Source organism: Neolamprologus brichardi, chromosome 5, assembly GCF_056152115.1.
Source record: "Neolamprologus brichardi isolate AB-2024 chromosome 5, ASM5615211v1, whole genome shotgun sequence".
NCBI classification, from domain to species: Eukaryota; Metazoa; Chordata; class Actinopteri; order Cichliformes; family Cichlidae; genus Neolamprologus; species Neolamprologus brichardi.
In genome coordinates, this window is record NC_142108.1 from 28,213,275 (window position 1) to 28,235,720 (window position 22,446).

Consider the following 22,446-nt stretch of genomic DNA (forward strand, 5'->3'; position numbering starts at 1 on the left):
CACTCTTATCAGGCTAGAATCAAGTCGGTTCAAAGAGAGCACATTACTCTTACCTGTCCTTTGGTTTGACTCTGTCAGAACAAACAACTGGGCAAACCAAAAAAATCCTACGACATTCATGAATTCACCACTAACCCTCCTGTTGTGTGCACCCCCACTCCCTTTACTTTAGTATTCCAGTCACAATTGACCAGTTAGTTTTAACAACTCTTAAATTGACATAAGAAACATTTTTCACCACCAAATTCAGTTCAGTGGGTAGTTCAATTGGTAGTTCAGTGGGTCGGTCAGTGGTTATTCTGTGGGCCATTCAGTGGGTGGTTCAGTAGGTCATAAAAGTGGGTTTTTACATTTGGTCATTTAGTAGACCTTCAGGGGATCAGAGGCAAAGTGGGTGGGTTGGTGGGGGTGGATTCCCATTCATTTTCTATGGCGTTCACTTTTGACCGGGAACACCACAGATGTAACAAAGTTGATTAAAACACTCAAAATTGAACGAAAGAGGTGCTCATCACTGTTCAAGCGCATAGTGTGGAGAATGTCATAAGGCCTTGAGGCAATCAGATGTAAAACACAATATTTATGAGTTTTTTAATTTGTAAATCGCTCAGATTTGACCCAAACACGACAGGAAGGCACTGTATAGGAGGATACTATACAGGGAAAGACAGGGGTGGTGTTAGATGCTAAAACCCAGTTAAAGTTCTTTAAAAGCATGTCTCACCAAGGCTCAGAAAATTAGTGGATCGCAGTGGACCGTGAGTATTAAGTAGAAATGATCTGCTGGTATAAACTGGCAAAACTGAAAGTGAAAGACAATGAAGCCCAAAAATACAAGATGGTGGGACGTAAAAAAACCCCCAAACTGATAGGAAGGGTAGCTGTTCATCTCTGAACAGATACAAACAGTCGCATTGGCCTCACAAGACAAGCAACAGACTCAAACTACTCATATACACATTCACTAGCTGGGCCCACGTCCTCATTTTAGGTTTGGCAGTGTTTTTTAGTAGATAAAGGCGAATGGCTTCAAGAATTGAGCTGCAGTTTGGGGAAGGCTTACATGGGGACTGGCGGCAGCTTCCGGGCCTGGCAGATCCCCATGTACTAATGAGGAGTGAAGAAGTGAAAGAATTGAAAACAGGGGAGGTAGGGTAGGGCACGAAAACTAGAATGAACAGCTTGTAGAACTTGGGGGTCATATATGGATAAGACCCAGAAGCGGCGTATTTGGAGGCGTGGTCCCGCTCCTGAAATTCAGATAATTTATCTCCAAATGTCAAGTGAAGAAGTAGGCAAAGAACCAAGCCAGACTGCGTGCACCTTGGCTCTTATTGGCTGGAGTTTTACAGTGCAGTTAATTTAATTTAGTTTTCTTGATCTGCCAAGTGGCTTAAAGCCAGCTAATGCCAACTAGCCTGCGTAAAATATCGAGTACAATGTGTGTAATGTAATCAGAGTTTGATGGTTTTAACTGAATGTCTGGGACACTGCTATGATTACAGTATATTTCTTCTGTGTGGGAGGACACATTCTGTACTGGCTAACATAGTCCTTTATTACTATGAACATGTAGCTATTTTGAATAAGCCCAGCACACACACACACACACACACACACACACACACACACACTTTTCTGCTTCCATAAAATCTAACCAGAAGCTGAAGTTATATTAATCTGAATTAAAGCTACCGTCCTACTGCTGTAGGAATTTTTTTTTAAAGAAATTACTCTCTTCACTAGGAACCATTTGCTTGCCACTCAGTACCAAATAATGGGAAGGGAACTCAGAAGGTATTAAAGGACCCAATTATAGTTTTAATTGTTTTAATAGAATATTTTTACACTAAAGAGAAACACAGAATAAAAGCAGCCTTATCCTGTTGATGGTGTCACGGCAATTGTAGCAACAAATCTCGAAGAGAAAAGGTGCTTCACTGATGTGTCAACAGTCCTTCACTCATCACGATCTTTGGCACCGATTCAGCAGGCACAAGGCCAGAGATTAATCAGATGAACTAAAGACAGAAGATGAGGGAAGTGAGGAGGATGCATGAGGTGAAGCTGTTGCCATGACATTTTCGATTCAGTGATAGATCCCTGGTTTAGGAGGTTTGTGATGCACTACTGTATGGTTGTAATGCAGTAGTTGATGCGTTTGTAGTAACAGATCAGACAATAAAATTGAAGTCTCCCCTTGGCTGTAACCTATCCAATCCATACTACATATACAAAATGTGGCAGATCTTCCACTTTTTTCATCCCTTCCTACTCTCATCTTTCCTGATCCTCCCCCTGCTGTTAGCTGAGTGGGAGGGCTGGAGGACTGCACACCCTCAGCCTGGCAAACAGTTTGAGGAGAGGAAGGAGATGCAGCACTGATGTAACAGATTCCATTAAAGGGCGTTGACACTGGCATTAAAGGCTACTGACACGGCCACAGGTATTAATATCATAATGAGGGTGTTAAACTGTCACAGTGTGCACGGTTAACACGACATGTGTCTGTAATGTGTGAATTTAAGCGAGCGTGTGTTCTTGAAATGCAAGTGATCACGTGTACAAAGTGAAGACAGTGAAAGACGGATGCAAACAGAGCATTATCATCGAGAAAAGAAAAACGTCTTGCTTCTTATCAGAGCTCACAGCTGTGCCGCTGAGTTACAGTAAGGTCACCGTTATAGATATGTGTCTGTTCTCATGTCCGAGGAACAGCAGTCTGACAATCAATCTTTCCAACATGTTCTCTTCCTTGGTGCCCTTGAAAGGTTGAGCTTATCATGAGCAAGATAGGTACATCATTTATTATCTCAGCTGAAATGTACTGCAATATCTCTTTATTTGTTATTTATTTCATGCTATGAGAATAGACTGTTTAAACAATGTTTTCCATACTTAAGGTCAGCAATAAGCGGAATGAAATGTAAAGCTGCACAGCTTCATAGTAGAGGGACCAACCCTGTTTTCCAGTCAATTCTTATGTCAAATTAAATGTTTATTGCACTTTTTTGCAATTTATGTAATTACTATGCAATTACTATGCACTAAGCATGGGTGGCTGTGGCTACAATGTAGCTTGCCATCACCAGTATGTGAATGTGTGTGTGAATGGGTGGATGACTGGATGTGTAAAGCGCTTTGGGGTCCTTAGGGACTAGTAAAGCACTATACAAATACAGGCCATTTACCATTTTACTTAATGCATAAATATTATTAAAATTTGGGCTATAATGGTTGTATTGATTGTGCTGAGCGAAGCTCTCAATTTACCGGTCGATCTACGTCCCTACCCTCACCTATGGCCACGAGCTGTGGGTAGTGACCGAAAGAACGAGATCGCGGATACAAGCGGCAGAAATGAGCTTCCTCCAAAGGATGGCTGGCCTCTCCCTTGGAGATAGGGTGAGAAGTTCGGCCATCCGGGAGGGGCTCAGAGTAGAGCCGCTGCTGCTCCACATCGAAAGGAGCCAGCTGAGGTGGTTCGGGCATCTGACAAGGATGCCCCCTGGGTGCCTCCTGGGTGAGGTGTTCCAGGCATGTCCCACCGGGAGGAGGCCCCGGGGCAAACCCAGGACACGCTGGAGAGATTATATCTCTCGGCTGGCCTGGGAACGCCTTGGTGTTCCCCCGGATAAGCTGGAGGAGGTGGCTGGGGAGAGAGAGGTCTGGGCCTCTTTGCTTAGGCTGCTGCCCCGCGACCCGGCCTCGGATAAAGCGGATGAAGATGGATGGATGGATAGTTGTATTGATGTATAGCAACTTGAAATGCTCCCGAAAATGGCACTACAGCAAGTAAAAATATAATATAAGCTCTGGCGGACTTGGTTCTATGGTAGGTCTTAAAGAGCTAAGGTGTTCCACTTTAAGGGGGAAGAATTTAGGTCTACTCTTCCTTACAATGCTGTTTCACTTCATTGAGGTTTGCAGGCATTCATTTATATACAGCTTTATTAAGGTCCTAACAAAGCATTTCAATCAGGTTAACTATAGGATTTCTTTCCTCTCTTTCTACAGTTTTTCAGTCGTGAGCAGTTAACTACGTTTTTCACTTAGAGCTTTTTATGCATGCAAGTTGACTAATTGCGTCTCTCTCACACAACGTTTTTTTTTTTTGCTGCCACTTTCATATGAAAGAAGCCTATTAACACAGTATTAAGTGCTACACCTATGTAATCAGATAAACAAAAGAAGGATGTGTACACGCTAATCACGCTGTGAAAACATTTATTGTTTAAGGCAAAAAGTCGTCATGCTGCAGTTGTCCTTCTTGTTCTGACCTGCATGAATAACCTGATCAATGAGGACAGTTCATTCAGAGCTGAGCAAATTGTTAATCACAGCCCGGTTCAGACCTGAATTTTAAAAAGTTACCAGCAACTTGCTTGCACTCACCATTTTGTCCTTTGAGGCATTGAATTGTTAGAAACAAAATCCCAAAGAAACTTTTCGACCAAGGTCTGTTTACATCTCTCAGTTCAAACTACTCACAGTGGGACCACACCAGGAAAAGAAACCAAAGCAGCCCTTCTACAGTTTTGCTGTTATGCAAGTAAACTGCATTTATCTTCCCAGGCACATATATTGTATTCATGTTGCCTGTAAAAAATAAAGGAAATAAAAGAAATAAATAAAACTCAGAGGGGGATTAATGAAAAACCCTCCTCTGTCTGCCACGCACGTAGATCATTCAGGGGAAACCCAGGTGTTGTTTAAATGAAACAGAAGAGTTTGTTGAGCAGTGTTTTCTCACTGCTGCGTTGTACCTGTACTTGTTGGTGATGCATGTGCAGCTGTGGACTGTGACTGACAACGTTTATTGTCAGCATAAATGCAGAAATTTGTATTTTATAGGATGATGTATCCACTGGTGTGTCCCTATTCATGCATATATGGTTATGTAAGATTCTGCATGCATGCACATGTATGTAGTGACAAATCCAAACCCCTTGTGATAGCCTACAGTGCATTTTTTTCTGTCATTGCCCCTGTTTGCTTTCTGGCAGGAATGTGTGACCTACTCCAGATGTTGCGCTAATGAGCTGGGACATTTGTGCCGCCTTGTCATGCCATGTATGTTCATTTAGAGCAACACAGCCCCCCCCCCCCCTCCCCCCGCGAGCTTCCTCCTCATAACCACACATAATTTTTAGCTACAATTTCCCAGTGAAATCACTTCTGCAGACAATCCGGTGCAGCAGTCCTATTTAGTCTAACAGCAAAAAAATATACGAGAATCCAATTTTCCATCTACACAGCCAAGTCATCAGAGGTGTTTTATGAAAACAAACACATATCATTCCTCCATAATGTGTCACTTCAATGATCAACAGTTCTGCAGAAATTTATATGTGTGTAAAAAATATAATATATCAACGACAGTTAATTTATATAGGAACAGTTACCAGCTGATATTGAATAGAAGTCCTGTTTTACACGAGAGTCAACTTATCAAGCCTCAGTGCCTCCAGTTCACTCTCTGCTTGCCTGTTTCCCTCATGCAGCACTGACTGTCACTATCCATCTATATACCCATTACACGAGACATGCACAGAGTTCTTTCTTTTCACTTGCCTGATTAAAACAGACTAATTAGTACAGAACCATTCCAGGAAAACAGGCTTCAAATGATGGAACCTGTGACACATATACAGTTCAAGTATGCAATAAAGGGTGTGTGTGGCATATAATTGGCTACATCTAACCTCCGGCAACACAAATGTCTCATTGTTTTTTGACTGCACCAGGGAGGTGTAGATGTCCTACGGCTCAAATTAAAGTCTTGGTAGGCTATCCAATTTGTCTCAAAGAATGTAAGGATAATGACGGTGTGTACAGTAGCTGAGACTCCAGAGACTCTTGGCTCCTGATTGGTCATTAGCTTGCAGCTTGATTGACTCTTTAGGAACTACCACACTTGGGTTTGTTGAGTGGTTGAAAATGTCAAATATTTGCAAGTTCACTGCCGATCAGTTTTGTGTGGGGGATTGTTGGTCTTCACCAAAAAAACAACAACATATATTACTGGTTGTGTATCCCTGATCATTTAAGAGCAGTTTCAAGGCGTACTTGATCTGATTGCTTCATTAAGGCACTCCTATGACCAAAATAGGAGGGGGGGCTTGGGGTTCTGCAAACTTTAAGGATTATCTAGAAGGACTGACAGATGATGGTGGAATATGCTGTGGCTGAACTGGTTCAATGGAGATTCCAGTGACTCCTACTTCTGATCAGTCATGATGCTGGGGTGTGAGTGATTCTGTAGGTGGTGTTGCAACACTCAGAAAGATCTGAACACAAAATCCGCTTCTAGGTGACCACAGATAATGATGGTATTTTTACCATAGGGATTTTAAGCTATGACACTGTTGTACATTACAACATGAGTAGGTGGATGGGGGTGGAGTGCACCTTGATGACAATCTGACTGTATTAAATGCTTGTGATAGAAGCTGATATCGCAGGCATGACAGATCTGGAATCTGTCTTCTCTAAACGAGTGACGGTAAGTCAGCCGCAGTGGTGAGGTATTTCAGGACAAAGGAAGGTTGGTGAGAGAGAGGCAAGAATGAGAACTGATCAAAAACGGCAGGTGAAAAGGAATGCAAAGTCATGTTGCTATAGCAACTGGCCATGCAGCCAAGGATAAAGGCTGGAGTTGCAAGCAGTCCCTTTCTCTATCGTTTCCTCTGCGTCTTATCAGAAACGAGCAGAGTCATTGCCTCCTTATGCTTTTGGTGAACAAATAACTTGTCAAGTATACGTCCATCTGACTGTGCTATTATGCATTCACTCACGGGGGTGGAGGGGCACTTTAGTCCTGCTACCATGATTTGTCTCGTTGCCACTGCCAGAGAAAGTGATCCATTTGAGGATGGATGACATGCTAACCTTCACATTTGTATGCGTGAGACAATGTTTCTGCCTATATTCAATTTCAATTTATTTTTTTATTTATTTATTTATTTATATCACTTCTAGAGGCAATTGCTTGCGTTGTTGAATAATGGAGGCAGGATGGATCCTGGTTGCTACAGCAGCAGTGAAGCTGAGCGAAAGATTTTCACTGCGGCAACATGTACAGACTGATAAACACACACAAATTCTAATACTGACACTTATACTAATGTATGGATGGATGGACCTGGCAAGAGAGGTTGTTTTTAGTAAATGAGCCTTGAGTGATTTTGGGGTTTACAAAACCATTCAGATTTAGTAACCCTGGAGGCTGCAGAGATATTTGCGTAACATTGTGTTTGATGCCATCTGTGTCCATATTTATGAGTTGAAAGAGGAGCAGCGGTATAAGCAGTGAGCCTGCAGTAATGACACGAGCAGTGGGCATCTTAAACAACAAGTGTATGTTCACCGATCTACCTGACTGTTGTCTGAGCATGAAAGCATTACTGTAAAGCCTCCCACACTAAATCCCAAATATGAATCTGATGGCCTCATTCAGTCAGACATGATTTGGCTAAACATGAACCAATAGGCCTTGTTGGGCCTTCAGGCCCAAAACATACAGAACATAGATTATTATTCTCTGTTGCTTTCTGCTCCAAAACAGAGGATGACAGCTGCCATAGAAGTAAAATAATAAAGCCACAGGCACACTTTTTTAACTCGTTTCCTCCATTTGAAGCTCAAAAGCAGAGGAAATCATTAAATGGCAACACTAGGTTTACCCGTGCAAGGGATTTTTAATAAAACAAAATATATGGTTTGTAATTAATGAGATTATCTTTCTATTATATGAAAATATTATTCAGAGCATATGTGTATGATAAATCTTGTCTGTCATTTTTTTTCTCATGCCAATATGTTATTTGTAACTCCTATGGATATGACAGTGCTGGAGCCATAAGGATAAGTAATGTTACAGACTTCTGGACAGGTTTTGTGCAGTATTTTGCAGGCAGGCTTTAGTGTCAATGACATATATCATGGGGCTTATATGCAACAGTTTAATATGCATAAATGAGACATGTTTTACTCATATGTTAGAGTTAAAAATGCAGGACTTTATGGTATCTGTATTTGTATAGCGCTTTAATAGTCCCTAAGGACCCCAAAGCGCTTTACACATCCAGTCATCCATCCACACATTCACACACTGGTGATGGCAAGCTACATTGTAACCACAGCCACCCTGGGGCGCACTGACAAAGGCGAGGCTGCCGGACACTGGCGCCACCGGGCCCTCTGACCACCACCAGTAGGCAACGGGTGAAGTGTCTTGCCCAAGGACACAACGACCAGGACTGTCCAAGCCGGGGCTCGAACCAGCAATCTTCCAATTACAAGGCGAACTCCCAACTCTTGAGCCATGATCACCCCATATTTATTTTCAGTAAAAGGTTATGCATTTGTTGTGGAACATAACCATTTTTTACACATCTCAAGATAATATCTGAATAGTTGCTATGTTATTTAACATTTGTTTTTATAAAGAAATTTACCAAAAGAAAAGAAGTTTAGAGGTATAAACTGCACCAGATGGTAACTGTAACAATCTTTCTGTAGTGTCTCCATAAGGGAAAAAAAATCAGTGGCAACAATAAAAGTACTATATAGCTGACCTAATTATTTTTTGCCAAAAATGCGCAGCTTTTGGCTCCTTTACTGGGGCTGTCATGTCAGTCCTTCACTTCTTGCTGTGTGATTGACAAATACTTCAACATCTAAAATGCTTCACTCCTCTTTGGAAATTTCAGACAGAGTTCAAAGACCTAAAAAAATGGATATTGCATTAAAACCACAAAGCATTGCATGTTGCCTTAACAACTACTCAGTGTTATTCTAAAGTTAACTGACTTAGCAGATGTCGCTAAACAAGATGGCTGACAGATCAGCTGAGGAATTCTTTGATGTGCTGGAGCACACCATTGTACCAACCCATCCCATGATTCTGTCTTCATTTATGTTGGAAGTAATAGCAGAGCTGTAGGTTTAAATTTTTTTTATTAATCTCTCAGTCAGAACATGCTATATCATGTTTAGGTGGAAACTAGCGAGCTAACTTCCTGCTAACTTCTAACTCCGTTGAATTTAATAAATTCTGTATTCATGGATGCCTGGATGTCAAACTTAATTGTTACACCTGATAAAGCAGCAACACTGATCATTTTATTAAAGATGAAAGAATTTAGACAGTTTTTAACTCTCAGTAATGCTGCAGTGTTTGTTTGACTTTAGGACCTGAAGGAGACGGAATTTTGGACCCAGATTACTCCGCAAGGCTCCTGACTACGGTAGCCGTAATACTCTGACTTTTCTCTGATTTTTGAGAAAATTAAAGGTTTTTGAGTGGGCCTTATAATGTGTAAAATACGTTATACAAAAGAAAAGAATATATCGCGATATATATCGTTACCGCACATGCTTCAAATTATACTGCAATACGGATTTTAAGCCATATTGCCCAGCCCTATGTTCACCCTCAAAAGGATAAACATACTATTTCTTTAAATGGCACAAATATCAGAAACCCCAAAAACCCAAACTACAACTGCTTGTGTTTGAATGGGCAGCACAAAGTTCTTGAGGTTAGGCCCAGCACTGACAAAGAGCTGCTGAGCCGAGGTCCTGGGCTGCAATAAGCAAAAACCGTAGCTGACAGATGACCAATCTGGCAGACAGCTGCTGAATAGGAGGTTGAAGGGATTAGGACGTGTTGGGTTTAATAAGACATCCTGGATGAAGATGACAGGGTGGGAAAAGAAGAAGCAGATAGATAGCAAATGAGGAGGGATCAGCAGTATGTAAGTAGAGGTCCAGGGATTACTGAAGAGGGGTCAAAGAAAGCTCTTACTCTCACAGATGGGCGCATACATGCAGAAGTCTCTTTCTCAGAGACGGACATAGAGCAAATGGATCTGAGGGCAAAGGCTTCACTTGACAGCTATTGAAAAAAAACATACAAAAGGTGAAACATGAAACAGAAACAGAGCTTTCTGTTTCAAGTTTTCTAAGAATATATGGAGCTAGGTGAAAACCTTCCATTAATGGATCATGATCATTACAAGGCAAAATAAAAACAACATAAGGACTTCTAATTCAAGAAGCAGATTGCTTTCATGCCGCTTAGCAGGTGAGTCAAGATGCACTTCTGAACAAAAAGTGTCTTGAATGACCATCATGCAGCATTAAGAAAAGGCAACTTCTTCTCCAATCTGTCTTGGAGACAGACAACAATGACACTGAAATGCTGTCAACAGAGAGAAAGGATTTTTTTTCCCTTTATGAATTAAAATAAGCTGCAAACTACAACCATTGTCACTGCATTCGTTGTTCATTTCATTTATACCAACTTCCATCAACAGCTGTATAATGTGCAGAGATGTTGACAAATTTTACAACTATCATACACCCTTCATGTTGCACCTAAAAAACAAAGCCAAACTGAAGCACAATGAAAATTTACATTTGAATGGAATTGACTTTTCCCCTTTTTGTACCTCGGTTTCATTTATATAGCGCCAAATCACAGCAACAGTTGCCTCAAGGTGCTTTCTATTGGAAGGTAAAGACTATACAATAAGTGCTTTGGTCACAGTGGGAAGGAAAAACTACCTTTAAACAGAAAGAAACCTTCAGCAGAACCAGGCTCAGAGAGGGGGCGGCCATCTCCGGGTAGGGGTGAGAAGAAGAAGACCAGACAAGATGAGTCAGTAAAAGATCTTGTCAAGCACCAAAAAATGAAATTAAACTTCTGTAAATTGGCAATCCATGGAGACAGTACACCCTCTAATGCTGCTTGCTAAACATAAAACATCAAACACTGAGATTCCTCTGATTCTCTGAAATCCTCTTTATTTATGCTGCAGCACATACAACACCAATATTGGAGTGGCTGCTGAGAGGAAATCTTTCTGTGAAAGTTACAATGGTGCAAATTATGTAAGATATTTATAGATGCACACAGAATATATATGTGGAACCATACACAGTTAATTGATGTTGATGCTAAGTAATGAGCTTGTTTTGTGTACATGTTTTAAAGAATTAGCTGTGGACAGCTTTTTTTTTTCCTGGTGGATCTTGGGGGCTGTCCTCCTTCTACAATGAATGGCTATTTTCGTAAACAGTTCCAGTGATAGCCCCACTATTGAAAATGTTCAAATTATAGTCTTGCTCTTTGTGTCCCATTCATAATGGCCCTAATCCAGCCACATCCTCGTACATTGATCTGTCACTTCAAGCAATGGATGAAGAGGAAACCGGATAAAAACCAAAGCTTACTGTTAAAAATGTTTATTGCATTTTTGGCAGTTGCAAAAATCTGAATTTAGATATTTTTTTTAGATTGGAATAAAGAAAATAGTGGTTTCTGATAAAAAATATAGGCCTCAAATCCCTTCATCAAGGTTTAAATTATGTAGAAAATAAAAACATAAAAATATAAAAACACAGGCAAGGCTGCTGATAGAAGTTCTTCTGAGGCTCCCTGCTGCTTTCTGCATTTCATTATACTTCCACACACATCCCCCTCCACCCTTCCCTAAACCCTGCCAAACCATTTCCACTAAAAAACTTTAATATCGTCTAATGATGCTCTGGGCACCCTAATGCCCAGAAACGACGATTTTTCCATGAACATGCTTTTCAGCATCTCTTTATTGACCACTTTTCACACACGGTTGCTGTACGCATACAGCCGGCTGTAGCTTTTCAGCTCACAGCCCGACACATACCAACAACAGCATAGATATCACACACATTAACCAGGTAAAATACATATTTAGGCAGAATTTTGCAAATATCTATTTTTCATTTTTTTAGCAGCATAGTGCTTTTTTTTTTTTTCCAATTATTTTTCAAAAGCCAGGTCAAGGCTCCAAAAGCCCAAAGGCGATATAAGGGTGTCGGCTCACAACAGTTTTTGTTTGCCAGATGGATCATTTTAGTTCAACGTCTTTCCTTTTGTTATATTTCTTTAGGAGTTCAAAATGTGTTAATTACATAAATAAAATGTAATTTTCTCTGTAGCACTTCATGGATTTCATAAGAAACACACCTTAGTTGGTTACACAAAGCATAAAAGTAAAAACAATATATACAGTGTTATCTGCATTTTAGATGTCAAAAAGTATTTGCGGCTCCCAGTGTTTTCTTTTGCGTGGAAACTGGGTCCAAATGGCTCTTTGGGTGTTAAAGTTTGCTGACCCCAGGGCTAACGGGAAACCTGAAAAGACAGTATTACTAAAACTTTATCACCACTTGCGGCCATTTCACCATTAAAGTCAAAATTGAGACTGGACCACTAGGCTTTAATGTGGCTTTAATGTGGCCAGTCAAGCGAATGGGGAGATTTATAATAGGTGTCAGGCTTTATAAAACAGAGGGACCTGGATGTCATGATGTGGCAATGAATGAGAGGTGCAGCGTCTGTGACATTTCAGCTATCAGTGGAAATGTCCCTATCAACTTTGATTAGTGATTAACAGGAAATAACTTAGAAAAGTAAAACCACCTGTCAAGTATAATAATATATAATATAGAGCCATTATAATCATCACAATTTTGCTACTATAGAGCACATTTACTTTCCACACCTATCTGTTCCAATCTATTGTGTATTGATTTTGCTCTGACAGGTTAATCATGTTGCGGTTTCACAGTCGTGTTTGTGTCATCCATGTACAACTAGATACAGAAAGTGTGAAATACAATCACTTTACATGCAGTTTAAAATTAGAATATTGTTATTTTACATTTTCAAAAAGCAAACTTTGATTTCATCAAATACCTACGCACATTAAAGTATTACAGACACATCGGCATCTATCCTTACACTTATGATCATACCCTAACCTCTGACACCCCCTCTACCTTGTTAAGCGGTGTGGCTCCAGTTGCATGGTTTAAAATACTCCTACTATTGTTGGTGTCATGATCCTCAGTTTTGGACCCAGGGTTATGGGCTCTTTCTTGGTTATTATTCAAATTCAATATTCTCTATAAAGCGCTTGGTTGAATTGTTGACATTTTCATCTTCATGCATTTCCTTAGTATTTTTTAGTCTCTAGTTTCAGTTTTATTTCTCTCGACTTTGCATCAGCCTGGAATTAAAGGTTAGCTTTACTTTCAATCTGTCTGTGATTCTGAATTTGTGTCCTAATTCTGCAAATTTAGCATGAGTAAATCAATGAAGAGAAGAGGAAATTCAACAGAATTTGCTGTTTTTCCTTTTTTGAATGTATTCCCTCTGCATTTAGGAGCTTCATTACTTTGAGTTGTTCAGTACACTGGTTCAGTAATTAATCAGTGAAAAGCTTTCACATCATCTAAGCCTATCATTTGCATGATCAGAACCAGAATCTGTGCATTGAAGTTCTTATGCAAAGTATAATGCTGTCCATCTGCCTCATTAGTGGTCCCCATCCAGCCCAGACACTATGTGCTGTACGTGTGTGTGTGTGTGTGTGTGTGTGTGTGTGTGTGTGTGTGTGTGTGTGTGTGTGTGTGTGTACAATAGAGTCCAGTGGCTGGCCAGAATGACCATCCTGGACATGAAGCAGCCTGAGAGCGATTGATCCCCCTCTCAGCCCCTCCCCAACATCCTTCCCCTGCCCAATTACAAGTCTGTGTGTTTGATTTTCATCCAAGGAGTTTCTTGGTTCTGCAGAAACCTCCGCTGCTGGCCTTGCAGTCGCCTTGCAGTCCCTCTGCCCACTCATACCCACCAATAAATTAAGCTGCTTACTAGTTTAAAGATGCAGCAATCGCACAATGCCATGCCACGCAACCGCGAATCCTCCCACACACACCAACACACACATATATGTATCTCCATCCTTCCACCCCTCGCTTCATCTAACACTGTCATGATAATGAGCTTCTTTCTGCTCTTGGGTGACGTTAAAACCAGCCGATAAGACTTTGTTTCACCAATATTAGTGTGGAAAAAACATTGTGCACGTGTTTTACAGTCATAGTTTACACTCCCATACTAAACTCCACGTACGCTCATGACAGTGGGCACATTTTTTTAAGTTGGCTGGTGGTTACCTAGGCAATAAAAAGGGAGATGAAAGGATGTTATGGAGATGAAGAGTGTGGCGTGAAACAGCGGTAACATGTAAGCTTGAAAAGAGCAAAATATGTCGTCTATGAAAGATAAATAATTACACACCAGTAAAACTCAACACCTGAAATAATGCATTCTTTATCAATGTGACTAAAATTTATTTATATTTATTGACTGATGAGTGACTGTATGTGCTGTATTTGGTATGTCATATTTAACTTTGGTTTAAAGGGTGCACACCTAGCAAATATCTAAATTATTTCCAGCAGATCAGACTGTAACCATGGAAATCTACATTATCTACTTGGTTATTTTTCTTTCTCGAGCCAAAAGAAAACAGCTTGATAAAATGGGATGAAGCCAGGCTGCGACACATGCAGACACACACACACAGATGTAGTAACAGGGGTTCTTTAGCTTTTATTTGGTCTCAAGTGACAAAACGGAAGAATCTATGTAGTGAGTCAATGCTGCTGTGATTGCTGTCCTACCGGCACAGGAGGCTATCATGTTTCTGAGGTCGGTCTCAACTACACACTATCTCACACCCCACAAATAGTTATATGAGTGAGAGTAAATCAATATGTGACTTTTCATTATGGTTCCATCTCCTGGCACAGGTTGGTTCACACTAATGTCAGATAACGTGGAAATTGAGAGACTCATCAAGGACTTGGGTTCTCAAATAACAAGCCGGAGGAAAACAAGAATGTGTCACTCCCTCAGGGGTGTGGAGTGTGCACTGTCGGCTTTTGATTTACTTTATCTGCGGTGTGCAGATTCCCACACTGGTGCACCCTAACCAAGTGGATTTCTTTTGTTGAGTAAACTACATGTACTGAGAAGACTCTCAGATCTCTCTGACCATTAATAACAAATTCTGCCTGCAGACAAAGTGTTAAATCATCATTACAATTCATCATTACATTGCAGAAGTGTATGCAACGTGTTAAAAAAGACCAAAAAGAAGTGTTTTATTCAGCTGTATACCCCTTTTTCCCCCATCAATCTCCTCTAATCCTTTTTTGTATTTCATACATTTTATAGCAGGTCCTTTGAAAATCTCAGAGTGAATCGGAACATTTTGCTTCAGCTGAACAGAGGGGTATTAATGGTGAAAAGCAGTTATTCAGCTCCATAAAACTGAATGCGTCAAATGCCTCTAAATATTATCTTTGAGTGAAATCAGTGACCTTAAATGAAAGCCTAAAACTAAACAGAATGCTAAAAGCATCTTCATGTTGCTTCATTGATTTTTGGACAGACTGAAAGGAGAAGAAAACACATCACCGACATGTAAAAAAACCTAAACAACAAAACTGACGACATTAAACTTTTCAGGAAAGAAGATTTTCAATTAATTGTGGGTGATGGTGATGAAGAACAATTATAATTAAAACAGTTAAAGCAGCTTCCACGATCACAGTTTAACTGAAGAACTGCAGTTCTTCTTTGTATTTAAGGGAAGCTTAAGGAACCTCCCAAAAGGACTTGCCTAAAACCTTAGTGACACAGGCCTGGAGACCAGTTGGCAAACATCAAGATTGCTGTAGGTTAAAGTTGTAAATGAGTATTTCCATTCAAATTAAAAGCTGTGCCTTACACAAAGCAAAAACATTACAAAAGGTGGAAGATTTAATTTGATGGCAAATGTTTCCAGTTTGTGCTGCACATTTCACAGCTTCACTACCACCTAGAGAGTAGTGTTTGCAAAGTCTGAGTCTTAAAACAGGTGATTGCAGTAACCTGCCAAAGCACTCACAAGATGCAGAAACTGTATCTCTCTATGCAACCAGTTTAGTTCTAGTGACACGGCAACTACTTACCAACCAGACACGGAACACACACTTTTCCCTAGGCCTATGTGACCGGGGTCTAACGCTCCAAAAAGATTTTTGCATTATAAAAAGACTATAATAAAACTATTGCTTGTGAGTGTTTCAAAATATCTAAATGTTTAGGGACATTATGTGCTATTTTAAAAATTGTATTTGCAATTATTTATTCCTACTTCACTTTATTCATACATATCTGAGTTTTCCAGTAACATCCAGTCTAGTTCATTTTAATGAAACTGATGAGAGGAAAAATAACAGTTCTTGTGTTCAACTTCGATTAGCTGATTCATCCCTTTCCTTCATGTACAGTGACCTCCTATTCCCCTCCATAAAACCGGCCATCTATTTCTCTCCGGGACCATTCATCCATTTGAAATCTTTTACCTCAGTGTCCTGCTGGAGCCTGTAATTTCCCATCGCTGTTTTTGTTGCTGAACAGGGATTTGTGCTGATGAAATGTAATATTACAATTACATTCTCTCTACCTAATGAATGTATTTATGTCATCAGCTACGTTTACTCAAGAGGAGAATCACTTATGGTGAAGTCTTAAATATGCACGTGTGTGTGCTCATGGGACCACCATGTGCACACACTTCTCTGAGCTTTTCACCAGAATGGTATGAGTCAACAACAAGCATTGAGGAAGCAGAACCATTCACTACTGATTGCATCCTGGTTTTTAATTGACAAACCAAATGAATGAATATCTATGTCTGGACACCCACTGCTGATGGTAACCATAAGAAAGCCTATTCAGTTTAACATAAGCTATTATGTATCCATGTTTCATTAAGACCTAATTAGGTGATAGACTACGTGATCACGATCCATCTTTTGACTTTGACTTTTGCTTGTCATTTGTACCATGGTGGTGGCACACAGAGGAAAAAAAACGATGATTAATTAGCATGGGTATATAAAACAGGGAACAACTATAGGAAATATATAAATTGGTTAACAGTATTTTTGTATAATTTTTCTCCTCCTTTCAAAAGTTTCTCCTTCCTAAAGACACTCAAGTGTCTAATGAGGGGTACGGCATACATCGCTTCCCTCCGATGTTATTAACTTCTTGACATGGCAATTAAGTACTGAACCCGACCAATCAAATACTATACTGCAAGCAAGCAGGACTATGTGTCTGTTTACTCATGTGGAGGTAACACACTTAAGCACTAAGCTACTGAAAATGTATTTTTATGGCCACCTTTACAAGTAACAAGTGCCTGTGGTTCTGTATTAGCCAGCAGTCTCTCTCACTTACAGTGCATTTCTGCTTCCTCTTACTCTCCATTCACAGTAGACAAGTCGCAGAGTGGGTAGACAGAGAATAATGACGTTGAGCATGCACAACAACTGCTTCCCTAGGAGAGGGCCCCGGGGAGCGTTTTGCAGTATTATGCAGTCAGCCATAACTAAAACATCATTACAACCCCATTCACAGCCTGGACCAAGAGTACAGACTGGTGCAGAGAGGAGATGGATGGAGTTAATGACTATTTTTCATTATCAAATAATCTACTGGTTATCCTCTCAATCACTCTAGATCACTTTATGCAAAATGTCAAAACATAGTTAAAAAAACAACAACAACTTTGTTATGAAATTCTAACAGCCAACAACAGTCACATCACATCCATTAAGGGAAAGAAGAAATTCCTTCTAACTGAAAAGACTGAACAGACAACAGGTGGCATTTTTCGTTTAAAAACTACTTGATTAACTAATTAACTAATCAATTAGTTCACTAAATTCTGCAGTTGTCAATACAGAAATGGATGAATAGATGAAACTGTAGCTGGAGTAACATATACAACACCCCGAAATTCAGTTTAGTTCTAGATTATCCATATTATGGATGTTAAAGCAGGGCAGAAGAAGAAGGGCTGAGTCTGATTTCAAAAACCAGTCAATATCCACTCCTGTGGTAAAATGACACCTACTTTAAAATGTCCAACTTTACAACAGAAATAATCATGTTTTTTTAGGAGAACACTGACCAAAATGCCATAGTTGCAACTTTTAAAAAGTAGAACATAAAACTAGTGGTTGATATCGCAATGGCTGCATCTTTTCGCAGATATCGTCAGTGCATATTAAAAAACGCTGTCACTGTTAATGCAAGCCTAGTATTTCCTAATGCGAGCTGATCTTTTAAAGTCTACTGCTGAGCTGAAATTTATTCAAACCGAGGATGTCACGAAATCAGTTGCATTCATTTCTTTATTTATTTAAAAATGTGCATTTGTTCAGTTGCAGTAATAACAGACCCACTGTAGTTGTGTTACGTAAGATTTTTCACTTAAAAAAGTTCTTACGTAACAACTACAAATATTTATTGCAATGTTTGTGTCTCCTCTTGCTTTTGTGATTATTACTGTCTAAACACATTAGCTTTACATTAGATTAGCTTTTGTTTCAAATCTATTCTAATTTAAAGGTTCCTTTGTAAGTGCGCATGCGCCATTAGCGTGCTGCCTGCTGTAACCCATAATTTCCTTCGGGATTAATAAAGTATTCTGATTCTGATAATTGATATTGAGTAGTTTAGCGATCTTGTTAATATAACTTTTGACACATTTTTTCAAATTTTTCTAAATAAGTGTGGAAAAGACAGCATCACCTATCAGCTGTGTGCTGCCCTGCTGAGACTGGGAAGACCTCATGAGCAATATTCTGTTATGCACACATAACAAAAACAATCACTCTTTAAACCACAGGAAATACAATGAACTGACATGTTAATGAGCAACTGCATAAATGATAATAAAACACAAAAAACAAAGACAGAAATAAACATTTGGTGAAGTAAAAGTACATCATGTTCGCTTGCTAACAAGAAATCAGGCATGAAAACACTAAACGCTTTTCCTAATAATGCACCTTAACAATGAGCGCTCTGACATTCTGATCAAACGTTTATACTATAGCTTATCACTGTTATGATGACAGAAGCTTTACAGCATTTGGTAGATGGATATTTGTCACACTGTTTTAAATATGTTAAACCACTCATTTCAACATGAGCTACAAAAGAAAAGAAAAAACAAAACACACACACGGCACCATTTTTACACCTGCCAGAAGGGAAATGAACATCTTTTCAACCCCCTCCACTTGCAATGCATCTCTTTGCGTCACTCCATGTTCCAGACAGTGACAGTTTCCCCTCTTGTGCTTCAAAAGTAAGGCATGCTCTGCCATTAAACCATTTCTGTGCTGCAAATGGATTACTAAAACTTCACCTCCCCTTCAACTCTTGATTGCTTTCCATCCTCTTCCACCTCTCCACTGCTTCAAAGAGAGAAAGCTGCAGATAATTAACAATGTGGTGGGAGAGAAGTATGACAACTTATGAATAAGTAAACGTGCTTGTGATTCAACATGCATCAATTTCTTTTAGTTTACTTTTAGCTTCGGCTAACCTTCTGTAAATTCCTTTCATCCTTGATGTTTATAAGGTTTGTGGTGCAATAATACACCCCTACAAACACAAACAGCTCTGCCCTGGTGCTGTATGCAACTCTGCTAGGCTGTAACCCAGCTATGTAATAAAGGCTTTAAATCAGCACCTTGGACAGTACTACACAGCCCTGAGAGAAGGAGGGAGAGCAGCAGCATCGCCGAGGGACAGCGGTCAGCAACAGCCTCTGACATTCCTACTGTAATGGGGCAAAAAGGCCCCGATATCAAGAACTGTCCTGCATAGCACTGATGACTAAACAGAGTCATTCACGTTGTTCAACAGCTAGCTTAGCAGGGCTATGATTCAGATGAAAAGGATGGATTTTTGTGTGTGCGCGTGTTCGTGTGTGTGCGCGTGTTCGTGTGTGTGTGTGTGTGAATGAGGCCCTATCCTGAGAGATGCTGCCTACAGCAAAGTGACAAAAAGGTAGAGATAGGGGTGAGTGACAGGCAGAAACAGAGATGTGCTGAGACTAAGTGATGGGAGACACTTATCCAACTCTGCATGGGTCTCCAAATCATATATCTCTCTCTATTGCTCATAACGTTTTTACAGGGCTCTGTGTAGTCATGTGAAAAAATGTACATCTCATGATTCAATAGCTTGTAGAACCACATTTAGAAGGAATAACTTGAAGTAATCATTTTCTGTATGACTTTATGACTCTCTCACGTCATTGTGAAGGAATTTTGTCCTAATCCTCTTTATGACATTGACTTAGTTCATTGAGATTTGTGGACCTTCAGTTAGGCACAGCTCTGCTGAGGTTCTGCCCCAGCATTTTATTCATGTTGAAATCTGGACTTTGACTGGGAATTACAACACCTCGATTATGCTTTTTTTTTTTAGGTAATTCTGATTTGTTGGTGCTCTTGGGATCAGTGCCCTCTTACATGATCCACATTTGATCAGACAAATCAAATTCGAAACAGGTATACATAGTTCATGGTTATCTCAGTGACTGCAAGCTGCCCAAGTTCTGTGGCTGCAAAACAAGCCCAAACATTCACCTCTTAACCACCATGCTTGACAGTTGTTATGAGATGATTGGTCCTATAAGCTGGATTTGGTTTTTGCCAGATTTGCCACTGTGCATTATGGCTAAAATGTTCCACTTTGAGCTTTGTCTGTGCAAATAACAGTTCCTTGTGGTTCTGATGCAAAGAACATGGCTATGCTGCCATATTCTATTTTTTAAAGAGAAGAGACTTTCTCATGGCAACTCTTCCAAACATCCATACTTGTTCAGTCTTTGAGATGTAGCCTTTAGATAATTTGCTGTTTCTGTGAGCATTACAGAGTCTGACCTTGTGGGGAATTTAGTGGGACATCCACACCTGGTCTGGAGTATTAAGGTGTGTGTTAAAGCAATGACACAAACTTCCAATACCTCAGCTTTTATAGAGATGGTTACACTTGGTGATGATCATTTGATTAGCAGCAGTTGCCTGCTACTTATCCTCCTGGATGCAGGACTTTCTGCACTCTTTTATCCTGTTAAAGGACTGCAAAGAGTTCTGTGAAAACTACTGTTTTGACTGTGCATTTCATAGTATTTTATCTATGTATGGCTAGAGTGTTGATGAGCAATGACACACTCACTCAATTAGCATGTTCTCAACATGAACATTAACACAAGCGTGCACATACAGATATCTAATTCTGACAGAAAATTCACAGTGCTTTAAGCTTTGAGTGCACGGTAGCAGTATTCTCAAGTAATCATATGGTGTTAACACTTATGCATGTGCTGTTATGTGGTTTCACGTCATGCTTGGTAAACTGCCCTTGATGGTTTCAATTTGTCACACATAAAAATGGGGTCATGCTTCAAACTGGCCGCTAACCTCTTACAACTGCTGCCCATGTCTCTTAGCGCAACACTGTAATCCCCCCCACCAAAAAAAAAAAGAAAAAACGAAAAAAGAAAAACACAAGATGCCCGCATTAAGTTAAATATTCATGTTCCCAGCACTGGTCTATTTTTATCATTAAGCCCTCACAGGTAGGAGAAGAAGCATAGTGACTGTTCTCTCATCCGCAACCTGTCTCTCCAGTGCATCCCTTAGAGCCCAGGACTGACAACAACAGGGAGATTTGTGCATAATGCAGAATGAGAGGGATGAAAGAGTGAGGACACAGCTGAGACAAATATAGAGAGCAAAAAGGGGGAAAAGAGGGCAGCAAAGGAAAAAGCCGAGGCTTGAGAGAGAGATATGTGCAGAGCTACAATAATCTGTAACATTTCGCAGACAGAAAGGATGAGTGCTGTTGGTTTGCAGGTTTGACATAGGCAACAGCAGAATTATCCTCACTTTGAGTAATGAAAAATAAACTGAGGTTACTCGGGACTTAAACTGAATGCATGATTTAATACTCTTCTGAAAGGTGCAACGCTTGTCACGGGCACTTAGAAGAACAGGTTTATTTTTCGCCAGGGCCCGAGAAGCTACGCGCTCTCTGGTGAACAGAGCACTCACCACACAGCTCAATGCACAAACCAGCAACCTACAGGTTCTCTCTTGAAAGCCTGCAGAGACTGAGGACCCGGCTGAGCCATGGGGATTTGATGAAAGGTTGATTTTGACAGCTGGGGGTGATGGGATTAGCAGCAATGGTGGCTTGGTATCAGTAATTGTGTATGTGTGTGTGCACATGTGTGTGCATGTGTCTGTGTGTGCACCGCCTGTCTAAAGAGGTGCCATATGTGATAGGAATATTTATGTTGCCATGAAGAATGAATGAATGATTGGACGGCTGCAACACAAAATGCTAGGTACTATTAGTCCATGTGCGTATGCTTATTTGTGCGGGAGTTTGTGTGAATATTAGTAAAAAAAAAAAAAAAAAGAAAAATTTGTGCATGTGCTGGACAAAGCTGTAATACACACCATCATCGTACGGAGTGAACCCATTACTATTCCTGTCACAACAGCCTTGCAGTAAGAGCAGCAGTAGAAGAGGCATCCAGGCCGTCCACTGTACGATGTTGTAACGCACCTTGCATGTGCATGTTGTGCGATCTGCAAAGTATTTGCTGTAGATATATTTATTCTCCATCTGCTTGGTTGCGTGGGCAGATGTACATTATATGCATGTCTTGCATTGTC

General features: G+C 40.2%; 1 protein-coding gene across 5 annotated transcripts in view; it reads right to left on the reverse strand.

The window, feature by feature from the left end:
• slc12a5a (solute carrier family 12 member 5a) overlaps positions 1 to 22,446 on the reverse strand; it is a 175,434-nt gene that overhangs the window by 82,635 nt on the left and 70,353 nt on the right. The window lies entirely within an intron of this gene.